This window comes from Lycium barbarum, chromosome 9, assembly GCF_019175385.1.
Source record: "Lycium barbarum isolate Lr01 chromosome 9, ASM1917538v2, whole genome shotgun sequence".
NCBI classification, from domain to species: Eukaryota; Viridiplantae; Streptophyta; class Magnoliopsida; order Solanales; family Solanaceae; genus Lycium; species Lycium barbarum.
Genome location: NC_083345.1, coordinates 11,543,865 through 11,562,654, shown reverse-complemented (window position 1 = coordinate 11,562,654; position 18,790 = coordinate 11,543,865).

Here is an 18,790-nt window from a genome sequence, read left to right as displayed (position 1 = left end):
CGCATGCACGCACATTGAGAAATCTAAATATCTATAAATATCTGACTGTGAACTAAATTGTTATTATAGCATTAACTTAAAATTACCATAGGAAACTCATATACTTCAAATCTTACACCTGCATTTGCGGCTATATATATACATACCTTTTTAGTATGTATCTATCCAATTCGAAGATTATTGTGGTGATGGTTGCATGCAACGAAAAGAATAGAAGATTTACACTATATATATATATATATATATATATATATATATATCACATTAATTAATATCTATTTCACTTTAATTCAAACTTGACCATGACAAATTAATGTGATCTATTGTAAATATTGGATGTGAGTAACTTCTTTTCGGCAGGAACTCTAATATTTGCTCTGGTTTGTTAGTATTTAGTAGTATTGATTTGCAATCTTTAGCGCACTAATTTTTTTATTATGTGATTTAAAATATAAAGGAGTAAACAAACAAAAAAGTTTTAAAAAAAAAAAACTCAATTACTACTAGTATATAAACATCAAAACAATTTAGACCCTATTATGCAGTGTAATTTTAGCAAAGAGGATTCGGATGAACCCTTGGGCACCTTGCTCCGCCCTTGCATGGAATTATTGAAAATTCGAAAAAATTATAGATAGGTGATCAGTCTTATTGAATTGTTCAATCAAGTCAAATAGGAGAGTTTCTTGCATTTGTTTGTGGCGGATAGTTTGGTTAAAACATGTTAATCTGAAAATGATTCATCCAAATCGTATCTAAATTTAACACTCATAAATAAAACAAAAATAAATTTAAAAATATATCCGTGACATAACAAACCTAAAGCAGAATCATTTCTGGTCGAAATTTTTACCTTTGATTATTATCTTGATAAAAAGAGTGGAGAGCTTTTTAGGACTTCTTTCTTCGAGTGTTCAAATGGAAGACATTGTGAAAAAGTAATCTTTTTTCATCAAAAAAGTGCAAAAAATGAAATTTGCAGATTCCTTTTTAACTATCAAAACCAATTAATGATTGCTTATTGATGCTAATGTTTCATCATACATGCACTATCTTCTTTATATCATTTTCAATTACTACTATAATTTACTTGTCTATTTACCAAAATTGCAAAGACATACTTAAATTGACTTAACTTACAAACAACTTTTGAATAATTTGGTTGACTTTTACATAAAGGAAAAATATGATGACGATAAAAAGTAAAATTGCTGACCGCGGAGAAAATGTTAATGGAAAGAATGAAATTATTGTTATATTTTAAAAGATTAACCCTCATTCTAGTACAAAGCTATCGTGAAAAATATGGATGCAATGGTTGTTTTTGGTGATAATAGTTGCTAAGTAAAATAGATTCTTATCGTTCTAAAGTTGTCGTGAAAGATAAAAATGTAAAATTACTTGCCCGAATTGAAATCTGGATGGAATTCGAACTTCGTCTTCCTTCGATCAAGAAAAATATTACAAGGAAAACTCCAATTATGTCTTCACCAAATATAAAGAGGCGTCACCACCCGGATTTTACAACATTTAATTCCATATCTAGAGTTAATTTATGAAAATTCATTATATTTCTTCAGGCGGAATATCATTAATTCATCACAAAATTAAGAGAGTTAAAAAATTAAAATAATTGATATTTGGTTAAAAAATGAAATAAAATATTAATTGGTGAATTATCTCGTGAGTCACAGCAAAACGGGACCAATTTGCACCAATTTTATGACGTACCTTATTTATCCATCTATTTATTAAGTTTGTATTATACATTTATTATATTATTATAAGGCGGGTCCTTTTAAATCTGTTAAAATAAAGGGATTCGTGGATAAATAGGTCTTCTCTCTTCTGGCGATTTTTCTTTTTTTTTTTTTTCTTTCCTGTTGGGATTGTCTTTTGTACCAACGAAACCGTACCATCACGTGGGATGTCAAAAAAAAAAAATCTATTTAGAAGAAAAATAATAAAAATCATACTCTACAACTATTATTATAAATATCAGCTTTAAAAAATAATGCAGTCGGATGAATGAAAAATTCATCATTAATCAGAGATCTTGATTTGAGCACTGGAAATTGAGAAGTCTTTGATAGAAAAACGATTTCCTCTTTATTGGGCCCAATCGGGCTGTTTATCCGTAATCAAGTCAATATTTAAAAAACATCATGGAGATTATGAAACGAGGAAGAAAAAGTGAAAAAAGAAAAACTTGAAAGCGTCGATTTTAATTTACTAGATCATTAAGAAAAATGAAAGTTATTTAACATACTAAATATTCTAAAGGTAAATTTCTAGTAAGCTAAAACTCAAGTATGAAGTGTAAAATAGACAATCTGATGCGAAAAAGATTAATATAACCTTTTTTTATTGTTATTTTTTCCCCATGGGATACAAATAGCTTAATCAATATGACAATATGAATTTACTTCAGAAAGAAGTATCCCTCATAAAAACAAAAAGCAAAAAATAAATAAATAACGCAGATATATTTTAATAATAAAGAGAAATACCCCAATCACTGCGAAGGTACAGCTGAAAAGGAAAAGTTCCTCTTTAAAGAACTGAAGTGAAATTTAAAAGAAAAAAAAAACTTAAAAAGGATTTTAAATTAAAAAAAAAGGAAATAAATAAGTTGAGGTTATTAAAGCGTCTACTCTACCGTAATAATCGTAGCCATGTGACTGGTCTTCGTTCCGAGTTGCGTGTACTTTCGCGAGCCGTGATTGGAGGAAATATGGGCCCTATTCACAACCCGAACCAGTTGATAACGGGTCAAACTAAAATTGTATAGAGAAAATATTGACATATTGACATGTCTTTACCGGCGGGCATAGACGGGGCGTTTTACTTAATAAGGAGCGAGGCGTAAGCCCCATGAATCTTTAAATTTATAATGTAGTAAAATAGCATTTTAACACAAAAATTATATAAACTATATTAATAGTTTAAAAAATTAAAAATGTGATTAAAGAAGCTCATAGAAAACAAAACTTCTACATGATTTTACAAGTATAAATAATGCAATAAGTTATTATGAGATGCAAACCAACTCTAACATCATAACTTTCAAATATTAAAATAATCACAATTTCTTAAAGAATACTACTATTATATTATGCAATTTACCTCCCTAAAAAAGAATAATCAATAAACTTCATTATGATAATTTTGAGACATAGGGCAAAAACGTGAAGAACAATAACAAGTGAAGATGTAAAATTTGGCTATGTATTTTTTTTTTTTAAATGTTAGGTGATATTCACCCTCACAGTATTCTCAAATAGTAAATATGCAATACTACGGTTTGTTATTTGAGTTACTCTAAATCATCTTATTTCCATAGATGAAGAAAACTATTAAACATCATTCATTTAATAAAGAATTTTCAGGGCTAATAATGTTGACCGAGGAATTTGACACATAATTTGTGTAAGAACTCTTAGGCGAGCCCCGAGTGTTGGGGGTTAAACGTGTTTAAGGCGTACAGTCGGGCGCTTAGGGCGTAAGACTCACAGAACTAAGCCCCACACGTAAGCCTCGAGGCGTTTTGCTAGTGCCTCACCCCGAGGCGAGTCCCAAAACTGCCTTTTAAAACACTGGTCTTTACGCACAATGTTATCACTTGACCATATTTAGCTAAGAGTTTAAAGACGTGCATTTGTCAATGTCGTTGGTATAAGAAATTTTTACATTATTTTAGCACATATTCCTGTTATAAGATAAATGTTTACCTTCATCGAATATTTAGACCAACCGAATGGATACACATGACACATATCTTCAAAGCATTCTTATTATGTACTAAACAATAGTTAACTAATACACATTCTTACCTTATTTTCTGACTTATTCATGGTAAATTAGTACGATTTAGGATAATATCAGGTGTAGATAAGTTTTTACCTTATTGTAACGGGTAATCTGTGTTAGTTTCAAGATTAATCTCACATTTTAAAGAGACATAGTTGTAGACATCTTTTGATGACCTGAAATATTATAAAAAGTTTCTTACACTGATGATGTATTTAACTTAAATTCTTTAGTTAATATTCATTATTGAATTTTCCTTAATTTTACCATTTTGAAGTCATGTAAATTATGTAAATACCGAGGGCAAATATTTTTCTTTTTCAGTTCGTACTCCAGTAGTTTCACTTTATATGACGTAGTAGTTTCACTTTATATGACGTATTTGGATAGTCCAACAACTTTTCTTTTGACTTTTACTTTTTCATATATCTTTTAGTTATTCTTAATTTATAAAAGGTTGTTATCTATAATACTTTGTAGCTTATAATGATTTTTTTCTATTTTAAAAAGATTGAAAGATTGATATTTGAATTGAGATAGAAAATTAGAAGATTAATTTAACCAGTATATTTTGAAGCCTTTCATCTCTTGAAACGGAGGGACTAATATATTTGGAAAATGAATGAACCAACTTATAGGGAAGAAAAGTAATATAAAAGTTTCCAAAAGTTTATATATTGCTTAATTGAAATTGATATAGAAAATGGAGTTACGCAAGTACAATGCAATGCTTACAAATTTAACCATTTCTTTTCTAAAGCAACAAACATTGTTTCTCAAATGGCCTCTAACCACCCTAGATTAGATGCCTCGATTTTGAGCTAAAATTAAAAATGGAGAACTTTTTGATACGGACAGCGTTTTGCTCTCTTTAGTGAGACTACCCAATACAAATTTGAATTAGTCGGACCAATAAATTTTGAATACCGAATGGTTAACACCCCCCCCCCCCCCACCCCCCCACCCCCCCAAAAAAAAAATAGGTTTCTTACTACAAGATCATATTTGTTTAACAAGTACCTACTTCAATTCCTATAATCTGAAAAGATGGGTTAAATCTTGCTTTTTAAGTTGAAGGAGAAAACTAGAAAGTGTAAAGAGTACACTACATATTATTGTCTAACTAGAAAGTGTAAAGAATACACTACATAGTATTGTCTATTTAGTCTTCAGTCTTCACGAGGCGCCAACAGTTTTTTCCATCAAATTTTCAAAATTGTCTTTTTATTCTTTAGTAGTCTTCAGTCTTCACGTTGAAGCAAAGGCTTTCATTATTTTGACATAAAAAAAAAGAAAATTAAAAAAGAAAACGTTTAAAGTAGTTGTAGTTTGTAAATGTTTTGTTGAGGTAGGTGCTTTAAATACCTTTTTTATATTATCCAAAGTGCTTCAAAGGGGTACCATACTATAAATGACTATAATTTCTATTTTGTTTTTACCGTATTAGTATAATATTCTTAATCACAGAATAAAATATTACATACATGAGTAGACTAGGTAATTCCACATTTGCAATATTCATATAAAATATTTCTAAGGTCAAACCCATCGGTAGACATCTGTGGTCGTCCAGTTCTTTCACTTGAGCACCTAAAGTGGACCTTGTTTCATTTAGACACCTAAAGTGGGCAATACCTGTTCCAGTTAGACAATTTTTGCACCAGATTTTTTAAATCCCAAGCGCGTGTATATCAGTTGTCTCCTACGTGGATTAAGTGACCAATTACATTGTACCAGCTCATTTAAATTTTGCCAACTCAATTAATGATGTGCCAACTCAGTTGCCAACTCATTTTAATTGGCCACATCATTGCTCACGCGGGAAAATGAACTAAAGACCACATTAGGGCTCAAAATTACCCATTTCCATATACACATTTCAGGTGCAAACGATCAGACGATTTGCCACGAAAACCGAGGTAAAATTTTCGTCGATTTCGTTCAATATCTTCTCCATTTTCACTTAATTCTTAGTTAATGATCACTCATAAGGTATTATTTTCATTTATTTGCAGGTTTTAGTCTGGAAATCGACCCTTTGGACTTTGTTCGTTTCAACTTCATTTGCGACATTGGAGAAATTTAAGGTTCTACTAAACTTTTCTCGTGTTTGTATGCTATATTGTGTTTAAATTAGGGTGTTTTGGTACGAAACTGGTTGTTATCACTTTATTTGTTTACTAGGGTTTATTTGGGAATTTCAGTGTTAAAGTTAGGGTTTTTTTGGGTATTTCCTTGTTGCTTGTGTGTTGTGGGGTGTTGGGGAATATAATGGACGACTATATTCTTACTTGTTTTCACCATGGGGTACAGTTGTGGAAGACCCTGTAGTGGGTCCCATGTACAAAGGGGAATTAGAGGTCTTTGGTGCTGCTATCGATAAAGACCATTTTAGTCTTATTGAGTTGGAAGCATACACTAAAGATCTTGGGTACACAAATGTCCTTGGATTCTACTGCAAAAAGGTTGATGATAGTGCCTTTGTTCAGCTTACTTCTGATAGACAATTACTAGGGCTTGTGAATGACTTAAAACATGGTGATGAGTTTGATGTGTTTGTGGTCCATGGCATTGATGAGGTGGAGGAGTTGCCACAACCAATTGGTTTGTTGGTAGGGCCAGAGGGTGATGACTGTATTAATGACCCATGTGTCACTGATGAAGTTAGGGCAACACATGTGGGTGGGAGGGGTATAAATATTGATGTAAATGTTCCAGATGGGGCTGAAACATTTCAAAGGAGGCTGAAACACTTCCAAAGGAGGCTGAAACATTTCCAATTCCAAATAGGGGTGAAACAGATCCAAATAGGGGTGAAACAGATCCAAATGGGGGTGAAACAAATTTGAATGGGGGTGAAACAGGTCTGAATGGTGCTGAAACAGATCTGAATGATGGTGAAACAATTCTGAATTATGGTGAAACAATTCTGAATGGGGCTGCAACAAATGGGGATCAATCAGATGTTGCTAGTAGTTCTGAATCAGATTTTCCAGATCTTGATGATTCAGATGTTGATGAAGAATTGAGAAACCTTAGAGCTGAAAAGAGAAGTAAAAGGAACCCCAATCCTAGAAGAAAAAAAAACTAACACAGAGGAAATACCATTAGGTGAAGCTGGTGTTGATAGAGGCTTTGAAGATATTGGTAGAAATAAGTCTGTTAGGTATGTGGGAAGATTAGGTGGAGATGAGGATTATATTGACAGTTCAGATTGTGGTAGTGATGACAGTGATGATGAGTTAGATGCTGATGCTGTAAGGGGTGTTGATCTACCAGCAAGAAGGAAGAGCACAAAGGTCAGGTATGATCCAGCTTGTGTAGTTGCTATTTTTGAACTTGGTATGGTTTTTGAAAATGAAAAAGTATTTAGGAAAGCATTGGTTGATTATGCAATAGAATACAAAGTTAGTCTTAAGTTAAGGCCTAATCAACCTGGTAAAGTAAGGGCTCGGTGTAAGGGTAACAAACACTGCAAGTGGTTATGTTATGCTGCAACAGATAGAGATTCTGGTGACTTTATGATTAAGAGCTACCATCCCTTACACAAGTGTACAACTTCTAACAAGAACAAAATGTGCAACACTAAATGGCTTGCTGTTAGATTTAAGGATGAAATAATTAAGCAGCCATCTTTGAGAATATGGGAAATACAAGACATGTGCAGGGATAAGTTAGGACTTTATGTTGGTAGGACAATTTGCTACAGAGCTAAAATACAGATACTAAGAGAGTCTATGGGTGATTGGAATTTAGAGTTTGCAAGATTGTGTGACTATGCTGATATGATAAAACAGACAAATCCTGGTAGTTCTGTTTGGGTAAGGATGGACAGAGAAAGTTGTCCAGGGAAGAATTTGTTTGTGTACTTCTATGTCTGCTCGGATGCATTGAAGAAGGGGTGGATGGAAGGTTGTAGGAGAATAATAGGTTTTGATGGGTGTTTTCTAAAGGGTGCTTGTAAAGGTGAACTGCTACTAGCAGTTGGCAAGAATGGAAACAATCAAATATTTCCTATAGCTTGGGCAGTTGTTGACTCAGAGACTAAGCATAGTTGGAGTTTTTTCATTAATTACTTGAAAGAGGATCTGCAGTTAGGTACTGGAGATGGTCTTACTGTGATGGCAGACATGCAAAAGGTAATGTACATAGTAACTTGTTTAATTTCTTACTGTTTCTTACTGTTGAGTGTTTCTTTAATAATTTCTTTTCTTTGAAGGGTTTTCATGCTGCTGTAGAAGAATTGTTACCCGATACTGAGCATAGGAGATGTGCAAGACACATATGGTCCAATTGGCATCAAGAATGGAAGGGTGAAGAGAGAAGAAAATAATTTTGGAGATGTTTTAAGGCCAATTTTGAAGTGAAATTCAGGTCAGAGCTTGATAAAATGAGCAAACTTAGTAATGATATTTGTGCTGATTTATTGCATTATCCAGAAAAATCATGGGTGAGGGCATACTTTAAAGAGCATTCTATGTGTGATGTTGTTGAGAATAACATGTGTGAGACCTTCAATTCATGGATCTTGTCTTGTAGACACAAATCAATTATAACCATGTTGGAGAAAAATAGGAGAAAGATAATGACTAGACAATGTGATATGATTAAGTTTGCCAACACTTGGATATCTGAGATTTCACCTATGGCTAGACTTACCTTAGAGGATAATAAGGAAATGGCTAGGGGCTGCAAGGTTCTTCGGAATGCTGATGTTGGATTTGAGATTGGAGAGGGTGAGTATAGGCATACTGTTAACATGAGTACTAAGAGTTGTAGTTGTAGAACTTGGCAACTGAGAGGAATTCCATGACAACATGTTGTTTGTGCATACTACCACATAGAACTAGAGCCTGAACACTTTATGGAGCATTGGTATAGGAAGGATACATTCTTAAAGGCATATAGTCATTTAATCCAACCAATTCCAAATATGAAGATGTGGCCTGAAACAAACAATCCAAAGATTGAGCCTCCTGCACCTAAACCAATGCCTGGCAGGCCGAAGAAAAAAAGAACAAAAGGCAAAGATGAACCAAAAAAGATGAGGTATGGAAAGGTGTCCAGAAAAGGGGGAAAAGTAACTTGTTCAAAGTGTCATCAACAAGGACATAACAAGAAATATTGCAAGGTAAAATAGTTTTCTTTGAGTTGGTTAACTTGTTTATCATGTATTTTGGGTTTTTAAGTTTCTTACTGCCTTTAAATATGCAAGTTGTGCCAGGTGCAGAAGCACCTAGCCAAAGTTTACAACACCCTGCAGAAGCACCTAGCCAAACTGCACCTACAAGCTTAAGCCAGCCTACACCTTCAGCAGCAGTTTGTGATGATACAACTACAGTTAGGAGGGTGAATCAATCAAAAAGAGTTAGAAGCTCAAGCCAGCCAGCCCCACCTACAGATACAAGTATTCCTATTACAAGAGGAATAACAAGTCAACTACTTCCTAGAAGAAGACAAGTTGCTGGACAGAAGAGAGCCAAGGTTGCAACTGGTGAGGAACCTGCAACTAAGGGACACAAGAGGGCAGCTGATGTTGGATTTGGCATATACACAAGTACAAGTGGAACTCAAATACTAAATGTAAGTCAATTCTAACTTTGGTCTCTAAAACACAACTACATGTAACAAAACTGATTATGCTTCATTTTTCTGCTTAAATGCAGCCAAGAACATCAAGCCAAAGGATTCTAGAAACTGGTTCAACTTACAAGGATGCAAGTCCAACAGGCATAGACCTTGGTTATAAAGCTAGAGGATTGAGATGGAAAAACAAGGAAGCTGTCACTGGCCCCCAATTGAAGCAGATGGCAAACAAGAACAAGAAGAAGAAGAATTGGCAGTATTTGCATAGGATGTAGTACTTAATTGGCAATGTAATATGGCACCAAACAATTTCTCTTTTTGGATGATTATTTTGGCAATCTGCTACTTTTATGTAGCAATAAACAATTTGCAGTATTTTAATGTTTGCTTTTGGCTACTTGTATGCTAACTTTGAGCTCATTCTTGAGCATGTTAATATATTAGCTACTATTTGGGGTTACTTTGTGCCCATTATATACCTGTTGTTGGTGTTTAAAAAGTTCTGCTAATGTAATTATAGCTGCTGTTGGTGTTGAATAACATTAACCTACCTGTTGTTGGCAATAATGTGTAGCATAAAACAGAGCATTGTTGGCAAATACAAAACAGAGCAGGCCAGGTTTTTATGCAACTGTGTGAGCCTAAAACAGAGCATTGTTGGCAAATACAGTATAGAGAAAACAATATTTCATTTCATTTCATTTCATTCAAAATGCTAGTTTACATGAGTGACTGTTGGCCAAAGTTCAGCCATGCCAAAATACAAAATTGTCACAACAATGCAGTAGCCAAATTACATTCCGACAATCCTAACAATATTATAACTACACAACTTAGCAAAAGGCAAGTACTTAAGGAGCACATATTGTACTGCTCCATCTAACAATTTGGCTTGATTTTCCATATCCCAAGCATCACAAAACTAGTAACAATGGCAACAACAATGAACATATTTCTTGCTCGAATTCTTTTCTCCTCAAAAGCCTTCACTTTCTTCAACAAACCCCACATCACCCTATTTGCTTGCGCAGGGTGCCTATCTTCAATCCAAAAGAAATAATCACAACCACCCATTTTCTACAAAACCAATTTTCAACCCAACAATTAATCATCTAATAAATAATTAAATAAGGAATGAATGAAGATATAAGTTTACCTTTGGTATTTTACAACATAAAAATCTGCGACCTGGGTTTAATTAGGTCCAAGAAGTCTTCAATAATGCTTCATTACCACATCTACAATATCGGGCATGTTCATAAAAAAAACTCCATGAAAGAGTCGGATAAGCTCGACATAATAGTAACAGCAATGGAACGAACGAGATGAAGCAGAAAATATTAGCTTGAATTTGAGGGAAAAAATTGATCGTGAAAAGGGGCTAAATTGGATTTTATTTTGAAGTGGAGAAGATGATATGTATAAATGGGGAAGTAATAATACCGTTGGCTTGCCACGTCTGATTAAAAATAAAGTTACACGCGCGTTTTTTGACTGATAACACGCGACATGCCAACGGTGCAAAAATTGTCTAACTGGAACAAGTATTGCCCACCTTAGGTGTCTAAATGAAACAATGTCCACTTTAGGTGCTCAAGTGAAAGAACTGAACGACCACAGATGTCTACCGATGGGTTTGGCCTATTTCTAAATACAGAAATATAACGTACTCATTGCATATTTGCATTTATCATAAGTGGATACTAGTCGTTGATAGCTAGATATATATTGACATTAATTGATGTTATGATCGTAGGGGCCAAGATGTTTTTGTATTGCAATTTAACTAATAAATATTTTTAATGCTTAGTTCTACATTAGATACATCAATTGGAAAGAGAATTCAACTGTGTAGAATTAGGTTCTTCTAGAAATTACTACGTTATACACAACGAGATAGGTTGTGCATATATATACTAGCAAACTATTCCCGTGCGATGCACGGGGCCCAACATAATTAATTTGGTTACTCAATTTAGTTAGTCTTTATGTTTTGTATATTTTGCAAAGGATACCGCGATTTCTCTTAGTGAGTCTCCATATTTTTTTTCTTTTCATCTTATTTCCCCCTTAATTTCTCAATTGTTGTTAAAATTTATCTTATTTTGGCTATGTCTGCCTAGGGGTGTTCAAATGAGACCAAAAAATCGATCCGAACCAGTAAACCGAGTCGAACCGACTTAATGAACAGAAAACTGCCTTGGTTTGGTTTGATTTGGTTTTAAATTTTGAAAACCGATTAACATTTGGTTTGGTTTGTTTTGGTGTTACATAAAAAAAAAAAAAACCAAACTGATAAATACGTACATATTTATTTAAAAAATTATCTATCTTCTTTATAATTTTGGTTCAATTTAAGTCCAATATTAATTCAAATAATTAGAAAGAAAAGTCTAGCCCATTTTCTTGGGTGGTGTTCTTATTCTGTTTCCCCACTTTCTTAGGGGAGTGAAGGTAAGAGCCTTTTTTTTTTTTTACAAAGAGATGATGAGACAAATTTGTGTAGTATGTTTGCTTGCATTTTCGGTTATGTCTCTGCTGTGGAGAGGAAATAAAAACAAAATGGTTCCATAAGTGTAGGAGTAGGTTTAAATATTAGATCCAATTTGGAGTTTGGGTCATATCTAATTCATGACTATCTAGTAATTTAAGGTTAAGAACAAAATCTTTGTGCGTAACTTGAAGTCTTTAAACAAAAGAAGATGTCCTTAAAGAAAAATGATAGAGAATGAATGTTTTGACATCGATGTGAATGTGATACTATTTTCACCATAGTTGTTGTATCTCATTTTTGTTTTTTGCACTTCACTTGTATCAGTTTCTTTGCATTATAAAATACTTCCTTAAAAAACGCAAAATCCGAACCAACCCAATAAAACCGACAAAATCGAAACCGATTGAATTTATACTATAATGGTTTGGTTTTGTTTGAATATAAAGAAAACCCGATTTAATTGATTTGGTTTGGTTTAACCAAAAACCGAGTCAAACCGGACCACGAACACCCATATGTCTGCCTCTTTTTATATTTAGTAAGTTGACAATTTAAGTATCCTACATGTCAAGTTTGTCAAAAGATTCAAAGAATATTTTATTATATTATACACATTTTTAATTTAGAACCACAAGATTTGAAAGTCTATCTTTATTTCTTAAACTCCGTGTATAGTCAAACGTAGACACTTAAATTGAGACAGATGGAGTATATATCAAATTAGGGAAATGAAAGGATAATTGAGATACTGCGGACACGTGGGAATATAAAAGTAAGCACACAAGAGGTAGTATTAATGTTAGACTTCTGAAATGTACACATGCTAGTCCTGGCTTAGAGTACAATTTCAGTTGTTTTTTGTCCACTTGGGCGTTTGTTGTTAAAAAAAAATTGTCTTATTTTGATTATTTCTGTCTCTTTTTATATTTAGTAAGTTGACAATTCAAATATCATACATGTCAAATTTATAATCACAGCTTAGCTTTCGATCGAGAAAGACGGGAGTGAAAGCGGGCTTATTGCCCCATGTCTTACCTATATATAAAAAAAAAAGTCAGGAACACAAGATTCAAAGGATATTTTATTATATTATACATATTTTTAATTTAGAATCACAAGATTTGAAAATCTATCTTTATTTTTTAAACTACACATGTTAGTCCCTGCTTAGAGTACAATTTCAGTTGCTTTTTGTACAACTTATTGTTGTTGTGTTCGTCCATCTTGGGCGTTTATATATAAGAAGAAAAATATAAAATAGAAAAATAAACATATATTTTTAGTAATGTGACCAAGTAATATGAGACGAAGGGAGTACTTCATTTTTATTAATTCCTAAAGGACGTGAAAAGTCAAGTATAGTAATGTGGCCAAGTAATATGGGACGAAGGGAGTACTTCATTTATTAATTCTTAAATAACGTGAAAAGTCAAAAGTGAAGAAGTAAAAGTGCACGGAGAAAATAAATGTGTCAGAGAATTAAAATTGAAGTGCATACATGTATACATGAGAAGAGAATAAATATTTAGAAAGAACGTGAAAAGTCAAAAGTGATCAATCAAAAGTGCACGGAGGAAATAAATATTTGTCGGAGAATTAAAATTGCAGTGCATACGTGTATACATGAAAAGAGAATAAATATTCAGTACTATGACATATATCCATGTGGATTTATTAATTCTTATAAAACGTGAAAAGTCAAAAGTGAACAACTAAAAGTTCACGGAGGAAATAAATGTATCGGAGAATTAAAATTGAAGTGCATACGTGTATATATGAGAAGAGAATAAATATTTAGTACTGTGACATATATCCACATGGGATTTATTAATTCTTGAAGAACGTGAAAAGTCGAAAGTGAACAAGTAAAAGTGTACGGAGGAAATAAATTTGCGTAGGAGAATTAAAATTGAACTGCATACGTCTATACATGAGAAGAGAATAAATATTCAGCAAGAACATGAAAAGTCAAAAGTGAACAAGTAAAAGTGCACAGAGGAAATAAATGTGTCGGAGAATTAAAATTGAAGTGCATACGTGTATTTATGAGAAGAGAATACATATTCAGGACTATGACATATTTCATGTTGGACAAAGAAGTAGTTGAGTAAAGTGTACAATTTATATAACTTTTGGTACAAGTATTCATTGTTATGTTAAAGTGTACAATTTGTAAAGCTTATGGTACAACTTTTCAATGATGTGTTAGTCCTCGTAAGACACTAATATATAATAGAAAAGAACGTGAAAAGTCAAAACTGAACAAGTAAAAGTGTACGGAGGAAATACATTTGTGTAGGAGAATTAAAATTGAACTGCATACATCTATACATGAGAAGAGAATAAATATTCAGCAAGAACGTGAAAATTCAAACGTGAACAAGTAAAAGTGCACAGAGGAAATAAATGTGTCGAAGAATTAAAATTGAAGTGCATACGTGTATACATGAGAAGAGAATACATATCCAGTAATATGAAATATGTCGACGTGAGAAAAAGAAGTAATTGATTAAAGTGTACAATTTATGTAACTTTTGGTACAAATATTCATTGTTGGTTAAAGTGTACAATTTGTAATACTTATGGTAAAACTTTTGTATACATGAGAAGAGAATACATATTCAGTACTATGATATATGTCCACGTGGGATAAAGAAGTAATTGATTAAAGTGTACAATTTATGTAACTTTTGGTACAAGTATTCATTGCTGTGTTAAAGTGTATAATTTGTAATGCTTATGGTACAAATTTTGAATGTTGTTTTAGCCCTCATATGACACTTATATATAATATAAATATATATATATATATACACACACACACTAGTTTCGGCGTACGCGCTTTGCGTGTAACCAGAGCGCGTACCTCATTTGACAATGAACACTATATAGGAACTTGGACTTAGATACGAACTTTATTACTAACCCGTCCCTAAATTTCTCATAGCTAATTTATTTTAAATAATTTGTTATTAATCCATCCCTAAATTGGATTAGCGACAAACTTTTCTCTTTTCGTCGATAATTCTTATTTATTTAAAAGTGAAATAACTTAATGCTTGAAAGAATATTGAGAATAGAAATCGATTATTTATCAACATTCTAGGAAATAAAAATGTAAAATCATACTTGACTTTTAAAACTCTAAATGTTATTTGTATATTTAAAAATATTTAAATTTTCAGTATAAATATTAATTAATAGTAGTAAGATTTTATTAAATTATGGTATCTCTTATTAATGAAAGAATCGGGGAAGATTGGTTGAGTAAAATAATTTCTTTGTTGGAAACCAACAGTCCCAAATTCAGAATTCGGCGAGAACAAATTTGTTTGCAACTTTGCATCGTCATTCACCATAATTAGTAAAGTCCTACTTGTAGACGATTTGTATGTCTTTATCAATTTTAGTTGATTTCAAAGTTAGAATTTTGGGAAAAAGTACTAAATATTACAGTTCTATCCATATTGGACAATATCAATGAAAGTATAATTTATTTTTGAAGGGTATAAAAGTCGTTCAATATTTAAAGGATATTTTGGTCAATCAATATTTATATTCATGATTTTATAATAATATAGATATAGATATAGATATATAAGATCTAATTAGATGCCATTTACTAATATGCATGTTGACGACTATTTTCCACTTAAGTGAAGAAGAGAAAGAATGATGGCTTAGCGAAATTTACAATACCGATCCCTATAAATCACTGACAACAAAAGCTGAAAGAGGTTCCCTAAAACGCTATAAATAATAGGACTTAGCGATATACTAATTCTATGATTAAAAAATGAAGTTCGTCGGTACTCATATTTAGTGACGGATTACAAAAATATTAGTATTAATTACGAGCTATTTAACGAAGATTAGCAATGAAATTAGTAGCTAATTATAATTTATTTATTTTTTTGTTGTAAAAACTTGACTTAAGAAAAACTTTCGAGGAGATTTTTGAGTATAACTTGATATATGAACCAATAAATTAAATGCAAATAGATATTACTCCATATATTATGAAGAAAGAAAAAAAAATGAATGCATATAAAAATGATGTGATGGGTAGTGCCCCTTGTTTCCACATTTATGCACATGGAGTACACATGCAAGGTTCATTATGCAAAAAGAGACCCTAATTTTCCAGTGGGGTGTATTAATAGAGAAAATTTAGACAAAAAAATATAGGGTGTCCAACTATTTGTTAGAGTATTCGAAGAACAAGATAATTATTCCTACGGTTGGAGTTAATTGGATGAGGCATCATTCTTTATACTTCAAATAAATCCCGGGCATGTGCTGCATTTGGATAGTTGAGGGGCATGGGGTCATTTGCTTGACATTTTGCTTAGAGGTATGATTTGGCCATGATTAAAACTAGACAACTAGCAACAATTAATTTATTGCTTATGGTTTTTAAGTAGTGTCAAATCACCCTTTAGAGTCTATGAAAAGAAAGATTTAGTTTATATAATTTCATGCAATACAAGATATTAATGATATTTTCGTGATAGAAAGTGAATAAATCATACGAATGGACTTTTGTGGTGACATGGGGATTATTGAGAACAATATTGTCACTGAAGAAATATGATAAAATTCTTAAGTACTCATCTGTTTTAAGTATATATACATTTAGATCTTCAAAAGAAATGCATGAAAAAATCAAATAAAATCAAATAACTTTTGTCGCCTATAGGCTATATAGCGTATAATATGTACTGTGTAACATTTTATCAATCTTTCTAAATAATATATCTTATAATAAGTAGTTATTGATTTGATTTAACAAGTTGATGTTTAGTGGAAATTACTGTACAACTTATTGTAGTTTGAGACTGATTAGACATTCTAAAAGTTTCTTGTCTTTTTTAAGGTCTTATGGATTTATAAAGTTTAGGTGATATATGTATACGGTAAAAATCGGATATAAGCAAGACCGGTGAGACCAGGGACCGGAGATAAGAAGAGACAGGCATGATCACCGAGTCTTCCCTTAGAACTGGTGATATTGCACCGACTGCGGTTGACCTGAGAAAAGTGAAGCGAATTTGTTTGGTCCGGTATCATTGGACCAAGCTCCGCATCATGGCCAGTCCGATTTCAGCATGACCGAGTTGATCGTGGCCGTTGTTTCAGCAAGACCGAGTTGATCGTGGCCGTTGTTTCAGCATGACCGAGTTGATCGTGGCCGTTAGTCCGGTTAATCAGTTATAAAATCGCCACGCGTCAACATCGTTCTGTCACATTGTACCGACGACCGTACAGGTGTTAGACTGTACGGCCCAACCTTATCCTTTTAGGGTTTACTTTATTCTGAAAAAGGCTTTATGTTGTATGCAAGGCTCATAAGGCAAAACTATAAATAGGAGGCATTTTCCTACTTTTAAGGGTGAGCTTTTCCAAGGTCAAGAACATTGTAATAGAAATTATATATTGAAGCTCTCTCATTTGGTTCGAATTAGTGGCATTTTATGCTTATTCTTTCACTATAGTTGGCTTAATCATAAACATTTGTATCTTGATTCGAATCACTAACGCATATGTTGCTATAACACGCAAATCTATAATTATTTCCTATAAACCCAAAATAGATTAAAGTTCATCCACATATCTTATACCTCACTTACAAATTCAATTGGTTACCTAAATTCGGGGTAAACAGTTTGGCGCCCACCGTGGAGCTAGGATAATAGTGGTTTTTGATCTTGGTTTCTATCTCTTACCCATTAAGATTGAAAAAATCTTTTGTTCGTCTCTGTGAAAACGGACCAAATGGCAAGCAGTGGACAATCTGGTCACGTCAACAACAACGAGATTGTGGCCGAAAATGAGAACAGTGGGCTACGGGGCTTACTAGCAGAACCCATTGACCCAAACTCCGTTGATTCGAGGGAGGGCCTCAACCGACAGAACACCGTGAACCAGGAGAATGCCGTTTCGCCGGCCACCGATTCCTTAAATACTCCCAATTCAATTACTTTGTCCCGGGAACATGGCCGGAAAGTGCTGGATACCCCGGATAATATTAACTTACGTTTAATTTTTGAAATGTTGCAGGAACAGAGGGCAGCCATTGCCGAACAAGGAGTCGCAATAGCCCAGTTGCAAAGCAAAAATGATGAAACGTCCCCGGAGAGGACGAAAGGTGTTGCCGAACCCAGAAGGGACGAAACACGGATGGTCGAGAGTAATGGGTCCGGAGCTGCTTCATCCACCGAAGTTCTGAGAATGCTCGAAACATTGGCGAAGCAGGTAGACTCGACTGAGAAGAGGGTGGAAACATATAACTCGAGGGTGGACCAGATCCCGGGGGCCTATTCTGAAAGGACCGGATTCGAAGAAGTACATTCAGAGGCCTTTTCCTCCGAGTGCGGCTTTGAAATTGATCCCGAAGAGGTTCAAAATGCCGGATATCCAGAAACATGACGGCACAACGGACCCTCAGGAACACGTGACTTCATACACCTATGCCATAAAAGGCAATGATGTTGAAGAGGATGAAATTGAATCCGTGTTGTTGAAACAGTTTGGGGAAACTCTGTCGAAGGGAGCATTGACTTGGTACGACCATCTGCCAGAGCATTCAATCACTTCTTTCGAAATGCTCGCGGATGCGTTCATAAAAGCTCATGCCGGTGCCAAAAAGGTGCAGGACCATAAGGCGGATATTTTCCGTATAGCCCAAAGAGATGATGAGTTATTGCGTGAATTTGTCAACCGGTTCCAAAGGGAACGGATAGAGCTCCCTCCGATTCCGGAGGAATGGGCTGCACAAGATTTTACCAAAGAGCTTAATCCTCGGAGCTCGACGGCCTCGTTCAAACTAAAGGAAAACTTGCTGGACTACGAGGCTGTGACCTGGGCGGATGTCCATAACAGATACGAATCAAAGATTCG